The 15,021-nt window shown below is 40.6% G+C and overlaps 1 protein-coding gene across 1 annotated transcript in view; it reads left to right on the top strand.

Annotated features, from left to right (window-relative positions):
* Positions 1–15,021, top strand: part of DNER (delta/notch like EGF repeat containing) — a 391,251-nt gene that overhangs the window by 219,179 nt on the left and 157,051 nt on the right. The gene's annotated exons all lie outside the window — the stretch shown is intronic.

The following is a 15,021-nucleotide window of genomic DNA, read 5'->3' as shown; positions in this document are numbered from 1 at the left end:
GGCTGCCCTCTTACGTTTTCTCAGAATGTTGTTTGAACCCTGCCCCTCATTGTTTGTAACTCAATTCCTTGCATTTCTCAATATGTTAAATTGTAAAGATCTCTTAGGAAGGAGACCAAAATCTGCCTTCCTCTGCCTCTGAGTAGCTGTATGACTTTGAGCAGGCGGCTTACATTCGCCAATCTGTTTCCTCATTTGTAAAATAGAAAAATAATACCCATCCTATAAGATGGCTGCAAAGATTAAGTGAATCCTGACAGGGTAGTTGGCGTATGACGGGAGCTTTCTGCAGTAAATGATGGTTTTAAACCCTTCCCTTGTCCCCCTTGGCTTTCCATTGTGAGAAAAAGTTATCCCTGGTTTATCATCTTTGCTTTACATTTCAAAACGCAATTCATAGTGAGTTTTCCTGCCCAGGGAACCTGAAGAAGATGTTGGGAAGCTTCTTTATTCTTCAGTGAATCCATCTCATCAATAATTAACACATCAAAATGTCCATTTTATTGAAGCTTTTTCTTTATCATTTTCTTTTGATGTAGCAAAGGAAATAACTAGGAGGCTAAATTGAATTTTAAAATAAGAAAAATAGAATGGTGTGTCAATTACTTGTGGGATCAGGTGGATTTGTTTTTCCAGGAAATTCAATAGAAGATGAGTTTTCAATGATACCCATTTTTTTTTTTAAAGTCAAATACTACTTTTGTTAGTGGATTAGACTTTTGCAGCAAATAAATACACAGATGTTGGTCAACTGGAGATCAAGGCTGATTATGTGAAAATCTTATGCCTAATGTATGCCTGGAAAGTCCCATGGACGGAGGAGCCTGGTGGGCTGCAGTCCATGGGTCGCTAAGAGTCAGACACAACTGGGCGACTTCCCTTTCACTTTTCACTTTCATGCATTGGAGAAGGAAAGGCAACCCACTCCAGTGTTCTTGCCTGGAGGATCCCAGGGACGGTGGAGCCTGGTGGGCTGCCGTCTATGGGGTCGCACAGAGTTGGACACGACTGAAGCGACTTAGCAGCAGCAGCAGCAATGTATGCTGAAAGCACATAAGTTGCAGTGATTTGGTTGGAAATTGTTCTTTTTAAAATTTATTTTAATTGGAAGATAATTGATTTATAATGTTGTGTTGGTTTTTGCCATGCATCAACATGAATTAGCCATAGGTATACATATGTCCCCTCCTGCTTGAACCTTTCTCCCACCTCCCATCTCATCCCACCCCTCTAGGTTATCCCATAGCACCAGGTTGAGCTCTGTGTTATACAGCAGCTTCCCATTAGCTATCAATTTTACATATGGTAATACATATGTTTTCAACATTACACTCTCTATTCGCCCCATCATCTCCTGTCTCTGCAGTGTCCATAAGTCTGTTCTCTACGTCCGTGTCCTTGTTCCTACCCTGGGAAACTTCTTGTGAACACTTCCATTCTGCCAACCCATATATCCAATTTCAAGAAGAGTCTTCTACAAAATTTCCTGAAAGACATTTACTTTCTTCTCCCTCGTGTAATTAAGTAAACTTCAAAGTCTTTTGCAAGGAAAGAGCGTGGCTATCTCATTCATTATCATTTCTATTTTTTAGAATTTACTGTTTAAGCCAAAGAAATGAATTCTAGGAATTCATGAATGTCAAGTCTTGAATTCAATCTTTAGATGATCTGCATGTTTTATTTAAAAAGTAAGCTGCTACATTTGCAATTAATGACCCAAAGAGAAGAGCAAAAAGACTAATGGGAAAATAAGATTATGAGCTGTAAGCAACAAGAGTTCATTGATTAAATGTGAATAATAGAACAGTAAGACCCAGCCAATGGACCAGAATTTTTAAAATGTAATTCATAGCGAGTTTTCCTTTGAGATGGTTCACTGTGTTCCTAATAAGAAGCAACAGTTCATCTCTATGGCTGGACTCCAGGTGTTCTTGTGTGGCCTTGGATCAGGAAAAAACATTTATAGGGACTTTAACATCCTAAATAGAATTCTCAGATAGTCTCTTAAAATTTTATGTCAGAATAACCATTTCTATCCCTTGAAATGCTAAATCTGGGTTTAGTAAAAGTCTAAATTTCATATGTCTGAAAGAACATGCTAGACTGATTGACCCTTTAGTTATAGCTCATCTATACTTAATGAAATGAAAATGTGTGCTATAGCTACCACTTTTTATCAAAGTTTTAGTGTTTGTCAACTATGTACTTTCAGACCTGAATGACCAGCTGCTCTAGTTCCTCGGGTTGGAATAATAGGTCCTTGGCTTGGAATGGCAAGGATGAGGCGTCTGTGACCTCCACCTCCACAGATTCTGGGTCAGTGCATTTGGGATGATGGACACCTCAGGCTAGAATCTGATGCTGCATTGTTCCTTGAGTTAGGATTCATTACCTTCCTTACCTGAAGTCCATTTAGAGCAGCATAAGCACTTGATCAAGGAGCTACAGAAAGCCCTTACTGGGGGGATCATCTTCATGGACAATTGCTCCTCTATTCAGTCAGTTCAGTTTAGTTCAGTCACTTAGCTGTGTCTGAGTGACACAGCTCTTTAGTTCTTTGCGACCCCATGGACTGCAGCACACCAGGCCTCCCTGTCCATCACCAACACCCAGAGTCCACCCAAACTCATGTCCATTGAGTCGGTGATGCCATGCAACCATCTCGTCTTCTGTCATCCCCTTCTCCTCCTGCTTTCAATCTTTCCCAGCATCAGGGTCTTTCAAATGAGTCAGCTCTTCACATCAGGTGGCCAAAGTAATGGAGTCTCAGCTTCAATGTCAGTTGTTTCAATGAACACTCAGGACTGATCTCCTTTAGGATGGACTGGTTGGATCTCTTTGCGGTCCAAGGGACTCTCAAGAGTCTTCTCCAGCACCACAGTTCAAAAGCATCAATTCTTCAGTGCTCAGCTTTCTTTATAGTCCAACTCTCACATCCATACATGACTACTGGAAAAACCATAGCCTTGACTAGACGGACCTTTGTTGGCAAAGTAATGTCTCTACTTTTTAATATGCTGTCTAGGTTTCCTTCTAAGGAGTAAGTTTCCTTCTAAGGAGTAAGTGTCTTTTAATTTCATGGCTGCAGTCACCATCTGTAGTAATTTCAGAGCCCCCCAAAATAAAGTCAGCCACTGTTTCCACTGTTTCCCCATCTATTTTCCATGAAGTGATGGGACCGGATGCCATGATCTTAGTTTTCTGAATGTTGAGCTTACCAACTTTTTCACTCTTCACTTTCACTTTCATGAAGAGGCTCTTTAGTTCTTCTTCACTTTCTCCCATAAAGGTGGTATCATCTGCATATCTGAGGTTATTGATATTTCTCCTGGCAATCTTGATTCCAGCTTGTGCTTCATTCAGCCCAGCATTTTCTCATGGTATACTCTGCATATAAGTTAAATAAGCACGGTGCCAATATATAGCCTTGACATACTCCTTTTCCTATTTGGAACCAGTCTGTTGTTCCATGTCCAGTTCTAACTGTTGCTTCCTGACCTGCATACAGATTTCTCAAGAGGCAGGTCAGGAGGTCTGGTATTCCCATCTCTTGATGAATTTTCCACACAGTTTATTGTGATCCACACAGTCAAAGCCTTTGTGGCATAGTCAATAAAGCAGAAATAGATATTTTTCTGAAACTCTATTGCTTTTGCGATGATCCCACAGATGTTGGCAGTTTGATTTCTGGTTCCTCTGCCTTTTCTAAAACCAGCTTGAACATCTGGAAGTTCACGGTTCACGTATTGCTGAAGCCTGGCTTGGAGAGTTTTGAGCATCACTTTACTAGCATGTGAGATGAGTGAAATTGTGCAGTAGTTTGAGCATTCTTTGGCATTGCCTTTCTTTGGGATTGGAAAGGATTCAGTCCTGTGGCCACTGCTGAGTTTTCCAAATTTGCTGACATATTGAGTGCACTTTCACAGCATCATCTTTTAGGATTTGAAACAGCTCAACTGGAGCTCTTCTATTAACTGGGAGCAAAAAGGTTACAGGGCTTTCCAACCTTAGAAAATAGACTCTACTTAACCTTGCTGTGTATGGAATACTAGTTTAGGAGATCTTCTGAATTTTCACCCAGAGCTCTGTAAGCAGGAATTCCACTCTCCCAGCTGTGACCTGGGCTGGGTGTGCCTTACTTATGACCCCGGCATGCTGGGCAAGCTGAGACATGGTCACGCCTTCCCTTGGCACTGGAATGACTGAGCCTCCATTTTTTTTTTAAAAGACAACTGGGTTGTTCAGAGGGAAATACGCTTTGTTTCGTGAGTCATTTTGTCCTCAGAAGAAGACATGTCAGTCCCTTAGGCCAAGCAGGTCTTCTCCTGTACTTGGATGTGAAATGAATTTCTGGAGGGGGACTTCATATACAGGGACTTGGTGATGTACACGCAGTGTTTTCCACAACATCCCTATGCTAAATGCAATCACAGAGCCCACAGGGAGGAGCTGGACACAGGATGCTGAAATGTGATTCTAATGTTTCAGAGTTTTATCTTTCATTTCTTGAGATTTAGCCAAACTCTTAAAATAAAAACAGAAAATCTTTTATTCTGAAAAATTTCATCATATTTGAAAGTAGAGAAAGCCGTTTGGCAAACCACCATGTCTGCATTGCCTGTTTCAGCAATTATCAACTCATTAGCCCGAGTTTTGACCTTGCAGATGTTCAGACATTTAACCCTGGATTGCCCAGGTGTTGTTTGGAATCAGGCTGGTCCATGATGGAAGTTGAAATTGGCTTTGAGTGTGCATTAGCCAAGAGAGGCTTAAATCATCTCCTTTCCATTATCAGAGCTTTTGGTTCAGTTCAGTTCAGTAGAGTCGCTCAGTCATGTCCGACGCTTTGTGACCCCATGAATCGCAGCACGCCAGGCCTCCCTGTCCATCACCAACTCCCGGAGTTCACCCAAACTCATGTGCATCAAGTTGGTGATGCCATCCAGCCATCTCATCCTCTGTCATCCCCTTCTCCTCCTGCCCCCAATCCCTCCCAGCATCAGAGTCTTTTCCAGTGAGTCAACTCTTCACATGAGGTGGCCAAAGTACTGGAGTTTCAACTTTAGCATCATTCCTTCCAAAGAACACCCAGGACTGATCTCCTTTAGGATGGACTGGTTGGATCTCCTTGCAGTCCAAGGGACTCTCAAGAGTCTTCTCCAACACCACAGTTCAAAAGCATCAATTCTTTGGTGCTCAGCTTTCTTCACAATCCAACTCTCACAATCCATACATGACCACTGGAAAAACCATAGCCTTGATTAGATGGACCTTTGTTGGCAAAGTAATGTCTCTGCTTTTCAATATGCTATCTAGGTTGGTCTTAACTTTCCTTCCAAGGAGTAAGCGTCTTTTAATTTCATGGCTGCAGTCACCATCTGCAGTGATTTTGGAGCCCCCAAAGATAAGGTCTGACACTGTTTCCACTCTTTCCCCATCTATTTACCATAAAGTGATGGGACCAGATACCATGATCTTAGTTTTCTGAATGTTAAGTTCTAAGCCAACTTTTTCACTCTCCTCTTTCACTTTCATCAAGAGGCTTTTTAGTTCCTCTTCACTTTCTGCCATAAAGGTGGTGTCATCTGTATATCTGAGGTTATTGATATTTCTCCCAGCAATCTTGATTCCAGCTTGTGCTTCTTCCAGGCCAGCGTTTCTCATGATGTACTCTGCATAGAAGTTAAATAAGCAGGGTGACAATATCCAGCCTTGATGTACTCCTTTTCCTATTTGGAACCAGTCTGTTGTTCCATGTCCAGTTCTAACTATTGCTTCCTGACCTGCATACAGGTTTCTCAAGAGGCAGGTCAGGTGGTCTGTTATTGCCATCTCTTTCAGAATTTTCCACAACTTATTGTGATCCACACAGTCAAAGCCTTTGTGGAATAGTCAATAAAGCAGTAGCTCTTTTTAAATTTTGGTTTGGGATTGTCCTACTAATCCTTTTCAGCATCGCCTTTAGTATGAAGGTGTAGATGAAGAATGCATAAGTGGCTGTGATTCTATCTTAATAAAACACAAAACCATCAGAAATGGACAAGGAAGTAGGAGAAGAGGACCCTTGTCCTGCACAGAACTCTTACACAAGTCTACCTTTAAGGAGCGGACTCTCAAGTCAGCTTAATTCAATGAACACTCAAATGTCTATCATGTATGCAGACACCAGGGACCTCCAGTTCTGGTGAAGAACTTCGCAAAGTTTCCAACTCTGTCCATGAGTGACTAGGCACTTTATGTATGAGAGATGCATCCAACCCTCAGGAAGGATGTTTTTACTCTATTTTGAGGTTGTTTTGAATAAATTTTGTATTATTCTTACAACTGAAGGAAATTAGGACCAGTGAACCAAGAGAACAGTCAATGATGCTGATAGGGAAGACAGCCAGATAGCAAGGAAAGAGGCAGAAAAACTATAGAAATATGGAGCTAGAAATCAAATACAGTTGTTGTTGGGGGTTATTTTAGAGCAAGGGTGAAGGGCATCCCCACGTGGGTCTGTGGTACCCACGGATGATCACAGTGATGATTGGACAATATGTGAGTGGAATAGGATTTGGAATTGGATGATATGAGTTTAAGCCTTGACCGTGCACTTACCAGCTGGAACACCTTAAGCAATGTATCTCACCTTTCTGTCCAGTCTGTTCTCAACTCCTAAAATGGATCTGGGAGGACCCACCTAACAGACATGGTGAAGATTAAAGAGATAATTCAATGTGAGTAAGCTCTATAAACAATGAGCTTCCCTGTCTAGTTGGCTGAGTGTTCTCTGTTCATGCTGATGTTACTGGGACAACAAAAAGAGATGTGTGTTTTCTATACACTTTGTTTAAGGGAGCACCTGTATAAGAATTGATAAACTATGACTCTGAAGGAGAGAAATAAAGCTCCTCAAAAAAATCCTCTTGCTGGCTTCCATGGTGGCTCAGTGGTAAAGAATTCACCTACTAACGTAGGAGACATGGGTTCGATTTCTGATCTGGGAAGATCTCACATATGGCAGAGCAACTAAACTCAGCTACAACTATTGAATCTTTGCTCCAGAGCCTGGGAGCCGCAACTCCTGAGACCATGTGCCTGAACTACTGAAGCCCACACACCCTAGAGCCCATGCTCCGAAGCAAGAGAAGCCACCACAATGAGAAGCCTGAGCATGGCAATTGGAGCATAGCCCCCACTCGCCACAACTAGAGAAAAACTTGAGGGCAGCAACGAAGACCCAGCACAACAAATAAATTAAATAAATAGATAAATAAAAAACCAACTTTGCTCTCGGGACTTCCCTGGTGGTCCAGTGATTGGGACTCTGCTCTTCCACTGAAGAGCGCAAGAAGTCGATCTTTGGCTGGGGAACTAACATGCCACAAGTTGCGTGGTGCAGCCAAAAAAAACCAGGACATAGGTTGGTGCTATCAGAGTGTGTTAAACTTCTCAAGGTTGATAGAATAGTTTACAAATGTCAGTAATTGAATACAGTATTTTTACAACGAATACACTAAAAATAGAGTTTCCTAATAAATATTTATGGCCCCTTATAATTCAAAGTGTTGAATCTATTTTTTAAAAATCCTGTTAATATTATAGGAAAGCTCTTCGTTCTTTCCAAATGGACTTCGGAATCCAAGTGGACTTAGAAGAGATCTAACTTTATGGGTAACATGGCACAGAATACACAAAGATATAACTAAAATTTTATGGTCATGAATATGTAAACTGTTGGTAATCTTCTTCGTCATCCATCAATCAAAGTTTAAGAATCAGTTTGGTGCTTTGCTTGGGCAAAAGCTATTGTTTCAACAATTTCTTAACATTTCTGTCAAGCTTCTTGCTTAAAACAGAGCAAAACACGTGGCTTTCATTTTAGTTTTGAATTCATTCAACTATACTTCAAATATATATATATATATATACACACACACATAAATTCAGTCAATATTTACTCAAAGATATTTGATTTGGGGCTTTCCATAATTTATTTTCACAAGCGACATATTTTCCGTGGAACATGCCAGATGAATTATATGCAAAATGTATCCCTTGAATGACCAAAGAAATTTATCTGCAAAATGGAATGACTGGATGCAAACCAAATAAATTTTAGAGGACAGCTGCCAAAAATAATGACATGGAGTAATTTATTACAATGCTGAGGCCCAGTTTGGAACTGTGTGCACAGTGTATGCATATCTTTTGCAGTTAAAGGCAGTCACAGCTCTGTGGAGATGCACAAGGGGGTCTGGACAGTCCCCTGCAAATATCAGAGTTGTGCACCATTGTCCATTTGAGCAAGGACAAGATTTTCCATAGAAAATAGTTCTATTTTCATTTTAAAATTTGTATTATTTTATTTAATTTTTTATTAAATATTTTATTATTTTTATAGTTGATTTACAATATTGCATTAGATTCTGGTATACAGAAGTGATTCAGTTATATGTGTATGTATACATATATATTCTTTTTCATATTCTTTCCATTATGGCTTATTACAAGATATTGAGTATAGTTCCCTGTGCTATACAGTAGGCCCTTTTTGATGATCTGTTTTATATATGGTAGTTTGTATCTGCTAATCCAAAACTCCTAATTTATTCCTTCCTCACCCCTTTTTGGTTTGGTGATGATGTTTGTTTTCTGTGAGTCTGTTTATGTTTTGTAAATAAGTTTGTGTCGTATTTTAGATTCCATATATAAGCGATATCGTATGGTAGTTGTCTTTCTTTTTTTGACTTACTTCACTCATTATGATAATCTCTGGGTCTATCCATGTTGCTGCAAATGGTATTATTTTGTTCTTTTTTTATGGCTGAGTAATATTCCATTGCATATATGTACGACATCTTCTTTTTTCCTTAAAAAAAAAAAAAAAGATTGATTGATTTATTTTATTATTTTGCTGTGGTGGGTCTTCATTGCTGCATGTGGGATTTCTCTAATTGTGGTGAGTGGGGGTAGTCTTCGTTGCAGTGTGCAGACTTCTCATTGCGGGGGCCTCTCTTGTTGTGGAGCACAGGCCCTAGGTCCACGTGCTTCAGCAGCTGTGGCTCGAGGACTTAGAGCTCAGGCTCAGTAGCTGTGGTGCACAGGCTTAGTTGCTCCACAGCCTGGGGGATGTTCCCAGACCAGGGATCAAACTGGTGTCCCCTGCTTTGCAAAGCAGACTCTTAACCACTGGACCATGAGGGAAGCCCCTGTACCACATGTTTTTTTAATCATCTGTTGATGGACGTTTTGTTTGCTTCTGTGTCTGGGCAATTGTAAATACTGCTGCAATGAACTGCAATGAACACTGAGGTGCATGGATCTTTTCAAATTGGAGCTTCCTACAGATATATGTCTATGAATGGGCTGGCTGGATCATATGGCAACTGTAGTTTTAGTTTTTGAGGAACCTCCATACTGTTTTCCATAGTGGCTACATCAGTGTACATTCCTACCAACAGTGTAGAAGGGTTACCTTTTCTCCATGCTCTCTAGCATTTGTTATTTGTAGGCTTTTTAATGGTGGCCATTCTGACTGGTGTGAGGTGGTACCTTAATGTAATTTTGATTTGCATTTCCCTAATAATTAGCAATGTTGAACATATTTTCATGTGCCTATTGGCCATCTGTAAATAGATGCCTTTCTCTGGAGAAGTATCTATTTAGGTAGAAGACAGTTCCAGAAAAGGAGTTTTCCTAATTACAAGGCTGCTTTTCTAATAGTCCTTGATGAGCTTTCCTCAGCATGCAACTATTAATAGTCTCTACAAACACACACAAAACAAAAAAACAAAACAAAACTCACAACATCACTAGAAAAACAGGAATCAATTACTGCTAGAATGTAGAGGGAACTTCCATTTGCCACAAGGAGGTGTGAGATGATAGCAATAGAAGGCAGACAATTTATCTTTAACTTAAATAGAAAAAGCTGCTGCTCTTATTTCTGTTGTTCTGGTTCCTAAGATATAATTGAAGAGTGTATCCTTTAAACTAAAGAGGACTTGATTTTGTAGTTTATAAGGATTTGTCACATTCCCTCAACAACAACAAATTCAACTAACAAAAGAAATACACCTACATAAAATCTGGTTGTTTTGGTTGAGCTTAATGTCATGTTTTACTGTTTGATTTCTTGATTGGTTGCTGAAATCAGAGTTCCATCCACTCCTGATTTAGCCCCTTGTGACAAAGGGCATCCTTTTATGGTAAGGGCTTCCCTGGTGGCTCAGATGGTAAAGAAATTGCCTGCAATGCAGGAGACCAGGGTTCTATCCCTGGGTTGGGAAGATCCCCTGGAGAAGGGAATGGCTATCCACTCCAGTATTCTGGCCTGGAAAATTCCATAAACTCTATAGTCCATGGGGTCGCAAAGAGTCAGACTTGACTCTCTGAGTTGAGTTTAGTGACTTTCACTTTCACTTTCACTTTTGTGGTGTAAACTATGATCTCACCAGGCAAGGGACAGTTTTTCTTAGAAAAGGGGTCTATGGGGATAGGGCCTGTTAGGTGAAAGTCACAGAAATATAAGTAGAATGCAGTCATAAAATACAAGTAGAATAAAAATACAAGAAGAATTCAGCCATAAAACAGTTTGACTTAAGGACCTCTGTGGACTTTTCTTCTAGGAATATAAGGAGTCAGTAGTAGGGAATTTAAACATTCAGTTCATATACTGATAGGTTAGAGATAAAAAGTTGATTTTTAAAAATAGAAGCTAAGATGTGTGTGTGTGGTCAGTCGTGTTCAACTCTTTGTGATGCCATGGACTATATAGCCCACCAGGCTCCTCTGTCCACGGAATTTTCCAGGCAAAAATACTGGAGTGGCTGCTCTTTCTACTCCAAGAAGCTAAAATGGCATTTGATAAAATTTGATTGTCATTCCAAGTGTTCTACTTAGTGTTCTACTTACAGTGAATTCTGTAAATTTCCCTTTGAAATCAAAATTATTCTGGATCTGCACCAATGTAGCCATGAGGACTAGAGAAGGCAACATTATTATGATTTGCAAATGTTCTTCCTGGAGTAACAGGCAAATTTGGCCTTGGAATACAGAATGAAGCAGGGCAGAGACTAATAGAGTTTTGCCAAGAAAATGCACTGGTCATAACAATCACCCTCTTCCAACAACACAAGAGAAGACTCTATACATGGACATCACCAGATGGTCAACACTGAAATCAGATTGATTATATTCTTTGCAGCCAAAAATGGAGAAGCTTTATACAGTCAACAAAAACAAGACCAGGAGCGGACTGTGGCTCAGACCATGAACTCTTTATTGCCAAATTCAGACTGAAATTGAAGAAAGTAGAGAAAACCACTAGACCATTCAGGTATGACCTAAATCAAATCCCTTATGATTATACAGTGGAAGTGAGAAATAGATTTAAGGGCCTAGATCTGATAGATAGAGTGCCTGATGAACTATGGAATGAGGTTCGTGACATTGTACAGGAGACAGGGATCAAGACCATCCCCATGGAAAAGAAATGCAAAAAAGCAAAATGGCTGTCTGGGGAGGCCTTACAAATAACTGTGAAAACAAGAGAAGCGAAAAGCAAAGGAGAAAAGGAAAGATATAAGCATCTGAATGCAGAGTTCCAAAGAATAGCAAGAAGAGATAAGAAAGCCTTCTTCAGTGATCAGTGCAAAGAAATAGAGGAAAACAACAGAATGGGAAAGACTAGGGATCTCTTCAAGAAAATCAGAGATACCAAAGGAACATTTCATGCAAAGATGGGCTTGATAAAGGACAGAAATGGTATGGACCTAACAGAAGCAGAAGATATTAAGAAGAGATGGCAAGAATACACAGAAGAACTGTACAAAAAAGATCTTCACAACCCAGATAATCACGATGGTATGTGAAGTCAAGAGGGCCTTAGAAAGTATCACTACAAACAAAGCTAGTGGAGGTGATGGAATTCCAGTTGAGCTATTTCAAATCCTGAAAGATGATGCTGTGAAAGTGCTGCACTCAATATGCCAGCAAATTTAGAAAACTCAGCAGTGGCCACAGGACTGGAAAAGGTCAGTTTTCATTCCAATCCCAAAGAAAGGCAATGTCAAAGAATGCTCAAACTATCGCACAATTGCACTCATCTCACACGCTAGTAAAGTGATGCTCAAAATTCTCCAAGCCAGGCTTCAGCAATATGTGAACCGTGAACTTCCTGATGTCCAAGCTGGTTTTAGAAAAGGCAGAGGAACCAGAGATCAAATTGCCAACATCCTCTGGATCATGGAAAAAGCAAGAGAGTTCCAGAAAAGCATCTATTTCTGCTTTATTGACTATGCCAAAGCCTTTGACTGTGTGGATCACAATAAACTGTGGAAAATTCTGGAAGAGATGGGAATACCAGACCACCTGATCTGCCTCTTGAGAAATTTGTATGCAGGTCAGGAAGCAACAGTTAGAACTGGACATGGAACAACAGACTGGTTCCAAATAGGAAAAGGAGTATGTCAAGGCTGTATATTGTCACCCTGTTTATTTAACTTATATGCAGAGTACATCATGAGAAACACTGGACTGGAAGAAACACAAGCTGGAATTAAGATTGCCGGGAGAAATATCAATAACCTCAGATATGCAGATGACACCACCCTTATGGCAGCAAGTGAAGAGGAACTCGAAAGCTTCTTGATCAAAGTGAAAGTGGAAAGTGAAAAAGTTGGCTTAAAGCTCAACATTCAGAAAACGAAGATCATGGCATCTGGTCCTACCACTTCATGGGAAATAGATGGGGAAACAGTGGAAACAGTGTCAGACTTTATTTTTTGGGGCTCCAAAATCAATGCAGATGGTGACTTCAGCCATGAAATTAAAAGACACTTACTCCTTGGAAGGAAAGTTATGACCAACCTAGATAGCATATTCAAAAGCAGAGACATTACTTTGCCAACAAAGGTTCATCTAGTCAAGGCTATGGTTTTTCCTGTGGTCATGTATGGATGTGAGAGTTGGACTGTGAAGAAGGCTGAGTGCCGAAGAATTGATGCTTTTGAACTGTGGCGTTGGAGAAGACTCTTGAGAGTCCCTTGGACTGCAAGGAGATCCAACCAGTCCATTCTGAAGGAGATCAGCCCTGGGATTTCTTTGGAAGGAATGATGCCAAAGTTGAAAGTCCAGTACTTTGGCCACCTCATGCGAAGAGTTGACTCATTGGAAAAGACTCTGATGCTGGGAGGGAATGGGGGCAAGAGGAGAAGGGGACGACAGAGGATGAGATGGCTGGATGGCATCACTGACTCGATGGACGTGAGTCTGAGTGAACTCTGGGAGTTGGTGATGGACAGGGAGGCCTGGCGTGCTGCGATTCATGGGGTCGCAAAGAGTCGGATATGACTTAGCGACTGATCTGATCTGATCCCTTCTTTTGGGGAGGGAGGTTGTTATCTAGAAAACCCAAGAGAATCAACTGAAACTTTTGACCTGAATCAACTGAACCCTCTGACTCTGAGAGTCAAGGCAAAGACAGGCACTCGCACTTATTCATCGGTGATAATCCCTCGCTGATATGAAGGGAATTACAAGAAAAGGATGAGGAAAGAATCTCACTGGTAATAACTACAAAGAAACCTAAACATTCAGGAGTAAATTAATCAAGAGATGGACAAGAAAGAGAAAACTTGATTAAGAGACAAAAAGAGAAGAAAGAGAAAACTTTTTGTTTTTTAGGACAGAAAATGTGGTGTAGTGCTTGGTGGTGAGGTGGGTATTGGGTGAGATCCTGAGAGTCTCTATAAGATCAAGGGACCACCCCCTCCAACCCCCCCCACCCCCACCCCCTCCCTCTCCCCTCCCCCTCCCCCCTCCACACCTAGGCCCCTCCTCCACTACAGAGGGAGGCGGGGCTGGGAGTGGCTGTGGGAGGGGCTTTGAAACACTTGCCTGATGTTGTGGGGCTTGGAGAAAGCTGGAAAAGGTGCTTTGGGCTGGGTTTTTTTTTTTCAAACTTTGAACTTTTTATTTTGAATTGGGGTATAGCCAGTTAACAATGTTGTGGTAGTTTTAGGGGAACAGTGAAGGGCTTCAGCCATACATATATATGTATCCATTCTCCCCAATTTTGTTTTGATTTTTTTAAGCAGTAAACTTTATTTATACCATTCTCCTTTGCCTGCTCCCTTCTATTCTTCGTGAGAATCTGCAGTCCCATCTACATAGGCTTTGGACCCAGATCTGTGTCTGTTTTAGACACATCACCCTCAGGCCAGCATTAGGAAGAGAGCAGGAAGGCTCAGTTTATTGAGATTATACAACTGCCTCAGAAATGAAGCGTCCAATCAAATTCAGTTCTCTTGGGGACTTCCCTGGTGGTTCAGTGCTTAAGGAGGGGGAACTAAGATTCCACAGGCAGCAGAGCAGCTAAGCCCACACACCCCCAGGAAAGACCCTGTGTGCTGCAAATAAGACCCAATACAGCCAAATAGATAAGTAAATAGATATTAAAATTCAGTTCGCTGGGTCTGAGTTACGGTCCTTTACTAGTATAACAAACCAAATGAAATGGTTCTTATAATTTTCCCTTACACTCAGTTCATCTACGTGGTTGTACATTGAAGCTAATTTCCAGGGTGATTCGGTAAATTCTCTCAGTGCTCCAGAAAGGCGGGCATGGTAACACATTTGGTAATGATGTGTCTCACATGCTATCTGTGCTGAAGGCTTTTATTTGGAGTGACATCTCATTTAATGGCTGTAGCACAATATATCTGCTCTAGCAAAATTGTCATTTCCATATCAGGTCAGCAAAACTTTGTTTTTTTGCCTAAAATAATTACTATTTCCATTTCTGGTTTAGGAAGATTAAGAATCATTTGGGATACATATCAATGAAGAGACATGTTTGAAATGGAACTGTAAAGAAATAGACTATTCCTCTGAAAGCTTTGATTTTAGACAGATCATGGTATAAGTGATATGATAAAAATACTCAGTGTTGGTATAACTATAAAAATGAGAGGTATGTTTGAACTTTGAGTTTCACAGCTAACACACACATTTTAGAGGGCTCAGGTAAAATAT

The sequence above is a fragment of the Bos taurus genome, chromosome 2 (genome assembly GCF_002263795.3).
Source record: "Bos taurus isolate L1 Dominette 01449 registration number 42190680 breed Hereford chromosome 2, ARS-UCD2.0, whole genome shotgun sequence".
In the NCBI taxonomy this organism is placed as follows: Eukaryota; Metazoa; Chordata; class Mammalia; order Artiodactyla; family Bovidae; genus Bos; species Bos taurus.
This window is presented reverse-complemented; position numbering and strand designations above follow the sequence as displayed.